The 5,996-nt window shown below is 36.6% G+C and overlaps 1 long non-coding RNA gene across 1 annotated transcript; it reads right to left on the reverse strand.

Annotated features, from left to right (window-relative positions):
* Positions 1-751: 751 nt before the first annotated feature.
* LOC147619106 (uncharacterized) lies at positions 752-5,709 on the reverse strand. Its single transcript, XR_015262024.1, has 2 exons — positions 2,481-5,709; positions 752-2,301 (listed from the first exon to the last, which is right to left on the reverse strand). It is a non-coding gene; the product is annotated as an uncharacterized LOC147619106 (long non-coding RNA).
* Between the last annotated feature and the right edge of the window lie 287 nt (positions 5,710-5,996).

The raw sequence follows: 5,996 nt of genomic DNA on the forward strand, positions 1-5,996 counted from the left end.
GCCCAAAAGTAATGTGACATATTCTTTTCAGCCATCAAGACACGTGCAACTTTTACAATGTGTCTGTTTTTCCTTTCTACAACACCATTCTGTTGCGGAGTGTACCTGCACATAAATTGCCTCTTAATTCCCTGCTTTCGTAAGAAATCGCTGAACTCATTGGACAAATATTCTCCCCAACCATTTGATCTTATGCATTTTATTTGCATGCCTTTTTCCTTCTCAACCAAGGCTTTAAATCTTTGAAAGTGAGCAAACACCTCACTTTTCTCCTTCATGAAATAAATCCACACTTTCCTAGTGTGGTCTCATCAATGAATGTAACATAGTACCTACAACCTGCAATTGTTGCAGTCTTGGTCGGTCCCCATACAGCTGAATCTATGATATCCAATGACCTTGCACTAAGCATGTTTGGCCTACTTACCAAGTTAGCATGCTTCACATATCTTATGCATACCATCAACCTTAAACTTTGACAAACCTACAATAATATTATGAGCCTGCATAGACTTCAGTCTCGCTGAACATTCACATAACCAATGCGCTTGTGCCATATGTCAATATCTACAAGGATACCAGTTCCATGCGCAAACATGGCTACCTTTATCTCATGCATGTTCACATCCAAAGTAAACATCCTACAATTTCTATTACCCTTTGTAACCAAGCGATGTATATTTTTGAAGTCTTCCACAAAACATCCTTGAGGATTAAACCGCACTTACAAACCCTGCTCAACCATCTATCCAACAAAAACCAAGTTCTTTGTAATATTCGAAATATGAAGTACCTCAGCCAAGTACTTCATTTTGCCATCCTACATAGACAATGGCACTTTACCAACATGCGCAATGGGATGCGCAGTATCATCACCTGTTTCTACATAACCTGATTTTTTCATTTTTTACATCTCTCTAAACCACTCAGCATTACTAGTCATGTGGTTAGAGGCGCGAGAATCCACATACCATATACCTTGAAATCCTGACACATCTCCTATTATGGAACTAAGTATGTGCTGCATCACAAACAATTGCTCACTTTTTTCATCACCTCCATGTTTGCTAGATGATACATAGTTGCCTTACTGCAACTTTTCACTTTTAATGACATTCTGCTTTTTGTAGCAATCCTTTGCCATGTCTCCTGGTTTGCCACAATAATAGCACTCTACGCTATTTGTATTTTAATTTCTTTACCAACCATCTCAACCTCTTTGGCTCCCCCTACCTCTAGACTAGCCTCTTCCACTTGTGTATGATTGCTGCTGTAAATCATTGGACTATTGTTGTCCAGAATTCTAATTTCCTTGTTGGCCACCACCTTGGCCTTAACCACGGCCTCTACCTCTACCTCTACCTCTGAATCAGAGTAAAAGGCCTATTCTGATGTGTTCTTGCTTTGTAAAGAAGAATCCTCACCTAAATCCTTTTCTTCTATGATCAACATAGATATCAAGTCCCGAAATTTGAGAATATTCTCCCTAACTACAATGGAGGTCTTGAATGGCTTATACTCATTGCAACCATTCAGACAGACACTCACTAAATCATCATCCTCCACCACACTGATATATTAATAGACCCAAAGGAATCAAAAATATGCACTTGATCTTTAAGGCATATTCATTGATGGACATGTTTTTCTTTTCCACAGTATGTAACTCTTGCTTTAACTACAACTTCATTGCCTTTGTGTTAGTCTAGAACATTTGAACTAGATTCTGCCCTGCACTGCTGGAGTGTTTGCATCCTGTACGTGTCATATCATAGTGTCTGTGTGACACTAATTGAAAGCCAGTACATGACTTTTCGTGCACCCTGATTCCAATCGTTGAATGCCTTTATATCTGCAGGAGTAGCACTCTCCTCATTGTCTCCTTCTACATAATCCAAAAATCCTTTATCCATTAAGAAATTGATCATTCTGAACTTCCAAGCATAGAAATTATTCTTATCCAGCTTCTCACTACTACTAACAATCTGATTAATTCCGTCAGACATGTTTTCTTGCAGCAATCAAATAACCTGCAAACAGAGAACTTCTGTATGCAACCTCTAATACAGCAGTATCTCCTGTATAACTGTTACAGCAAATGGTACTTCAACACAACATGTATGTCACCAAATGTAACCAAAGTACATGTACATACACCCGTATCAACAATACATGTGCAGACCCTGTCTGTACTTTCAAATGCACTGCTACACTAGAATAACTAAATTTTGAGCAGAAACAGTTCTCTTACCATAACTTTCAGAAAACTACCAAAAATATCCTCCAATGATGAAACGAGACCTGTAACGCGATCGAAACATAAATCTGACTGAAAAATTTATCCAATAGATTAATATACCTGCTCTATAGCTCCGCTCCCACGAAGACAGCTCCTCAATCTGGAGATATGTAGCTCCCAGAGCTACTGAGAGAGTGTTATACCTAAACCAAGAAGAGAAAAGAGATAATGGTGCTCTTACCCATGTAGTGCCGCTTCCTTCCTTGCTTGTTCTTGCCTCTTGCTTGCCTCCTTAGCTCTCACACGAACCAAGCTCTGATACCATAAAGAGAATGTGGAGGAAGAGAGGGAGAGCTTCAAACCCTAGCAAGCAAACACACACACAAGAGAGAGCAAGACACGAGAGATGGATAGCTGAATTTTCTTCTATCTTCTTTTTCTCTACTCAACCAACATAACATAAAGATAAGAGTACGCATTATATGGGTTGGTACTCAACTACTACAACATACAAGGGTCGATCCATAATGTGAACCCGACTAAATGAGCTGACGCTATAACTATGCCAGTCTCTAGTAATCCAAAATGGCTCACACAGTCTGTCATCCCACTGGCCGCATATTACCCATAATCTCACCAACCATGCCACAATGGTGTAGATGCGAAAACTATTACTACCCAGGCGGGTCATCAATGTCCGTCGTAGCACTAGCTGAGCTCGATATCTCAACAAAGAGTTGGGATCGCATATCTTAAGCATTTCCTCTAGGATCGCTGTTATGCACGCTTCTCGAGGTGATATTTTGACATCTTTATGAAGGAGCCATTCTGTTCACCTTCACGTAGCCCACGTCGCCATGAACGCAACACTTCAGTTTGATCAAGAATCAGAGTTTTTTTGCTCTCTTTATGAGCATAAAACTCTTAGGTGGGAACCATCTCTAAGAGCCAAAAAGCCCTTACTAAAGTCACCACAAATGGAGAGTAGGGAGAAAAGTTGTCCTTAAACTATAATTTGGGAAAAAAGGCTGCACCTACAGGGAGAAAGAGGGGAGTTCTCCCTTAAATCTATTCACACCAGGGGAGGAAGGAGCAGCTAAGGACACCCTCTACTAACGTAATGATGAGATGATGAAAAAAAAATCCTACAAAGCTTACTTGGAGGTGGGCTAAAAAAAGCTTGCTGGGAGAGAGGCTGTAAAGAGCTGTTGGATACAATCCCACACAGAGTGTCAGGTATACGGACAACACAAGGTGTCGGGTACTGGCCATGGAGATACTAGGGGTTTATATAAGAACTGATATGGGTACAAGTGTACGCAAAGCGGGGTGTAAAGGACGGTGTACAGTGAAAGTACACTGGCTTGTGTCTGCATGAGCCTAGAGAAAGGAAGGACGCATGTATGGACAAAAGATGAGGTATGCATGTACCTTCCAGGTTAGTGGCAGCATGGACATCCACATGTTGACCAATGTGAACTATACGTTAGGATGGTTGACCTCTGGTCCTGACCTCTGGTCCTTACGCGATTGTTGTATGGACGCCCGAGCATGTGAACGTCATCTTTTAGAACGGAGATCCCTAATTTAGGACGCCAACCTTGACACACGTGTATCAGAACGCCCGCCGACGAGTGCGAAAATGTTTTTTGATGAAAATATCCGAGATGTTTTCCTGGTCGTAGAGTGTAGTCCATTTGTCAATCGAACACCTAAGGTTTAGAGTTTACCGTAGTTTAATTGAAAATAACTAAAATTTTACGTATAAGCGTAATCCAATGTTCGTTTTGAGTGCTATAAAATCTTATATTAGAGTAAAATTACGTGCATATTCTAAATTTGAACTCAAAATTTTAAGATTCCAAGTGAAAATAGCTCGATTATTAAAATTTATGATTTTTACACCACAAAAAGATCATAAAGTCATTTATTAAATAAGCATATACTATTATTGAAGATGGGCATGTTACATCTATACCATTATATTTTAACATGTATACCTATATGTGCATATTTTTAAAATAAATAAACACATACATATATAATTATAATCAATTAAATCTTAATTAATACTAAAATTTAATCGATAAGAATGCTTGATGAGATATACTCACTCCTAAATAAATGTATCTTATGTACAATATTTTTTATCTTTTCTTTACAATGAGAGGAATTTCTACACACGTTGAAATTTTCACCTCATTAGGGTGGGCGTTCTAAGAGGGAGGCTCTTATTTTTTCTTTCAAGAAAATCATAAGGTAAGAAAGGAAAGCTCTCCTTTCAAAAATTAAAATAACATGAGATTTAAAATTTTAAATTTGAGAAAGAAAAAAAGAGATGACTAGAGAGAAGGACATATTATAAGAAAAGAAATAAAATAAAAAACAGCATTAGAGCTATGCCTAAACCAAGTTACATTAAAAGATATGATATTCAAATTCAAAATTGCACCCTTTTCAAAATCCTCCTTCTCCTCTCCTTTCTCCTTTTCTCTCCTTCTCCTCTCCTTTCTCCTTTTCTCAAACTCTCCCTTTCCTTTGACCACGTGGATCTTAAACAGTCATGTTTTATCTTATATAAATATAACATGTGAACACGTTAAGGTAAAGCACAATATTAATTGTATTCTTCAAATAATTTAAAATTTAAAATAAATATAAAAATAAATTATAAAATACTAAAAATATGACATTATACACACACACACACACACACACACACACGATAAAGGACGAGTGTCCAGGATCCATATGGATCCTCGACGAGTGTCCAAGATCCATATGACTAAAAGAAAAGAAGAGTTATGTATATACACACAAGATAAAGCACGAGTGTCCAAAGATCCATGTGACCAAAGGAGAAGAAGAGTTTGAGGAAAAGAGAAAGGAAAAAAAGAATGAGAGAAAGATGACAACAGAAAAAGAGAATTTTAAAAAAGGTATAATTTTTGAAACTCACATCTTTCAATCCAACCTTAGTTCATGCTTAGCTTTAACGCTCTTTTTATTTTATCTCTCTCCCTAACATGTGTCATCTCTCTAGCCATTTTCCTTTCCTTTTCTTAAATTTAATTTTTTTATCTCATGTCCTTTCAATTTTTGAAAAGAGAGCTTTCTTCCCTAATGATTTTATTGAGAGAAAACAAAGACCTCCCACTTAAAAAGTGAGCTTTGTGATAACTTCAACGTGTAGGTATCTCTTTCTTTCTCTCTCATAGTAAAGATTTGACGAAAAACATTGTATGTAAGATACATTTATTTAAAAGTGAACACACTCATCATGCATTCTTACCAACTAAAATTTAATTAATTAAAATTATGTGTATTTATTTATTTTATAAATATACATATATATATATATATATACATATATACATATATATATATATAATCTAAATATAATATAAAATAATATTATAGATAAAGTACATTTACATGTGAGTATATACATATACAAATGTGTATGTATGTGTGTATGTGTATACGTGTATGTATGTATGTATGTATGTAAGAGTATATATGTATGTGTGTATGTATGTAAGAGTATATATGTATGTGTGTATGTGTATACGTGTATGTATGTAAGAGTATATATATATATGTATGTGAGAGAGTATGTTTACATGTATGTATGTAAGAATGTGTGAGAGAGTATGTTTACATGTATGTATGTAAGAATGTGTGTATGTAGGTGCACATGTGGATGCAAACAGACGTGTGTGTGTGTGTGTGTGTGTGTGTGAGAGAGAGAGAGAGA

Source organism: Cibotium barometz, chromosome 34 (assembly GCF_041138505.1).
Source record: "Cibotium barometz isolate CiBa-2024 chromosome 34, ASM4113850v1, whole genome shotgun sequence".
Classification (NCBI taxonomy): Eukaryota; Viridiplantae; Streptophyta; class Polypodiopsida; order Cyatheales; family Cibotiaceae; genus Cibotium; species Cibotium barometz.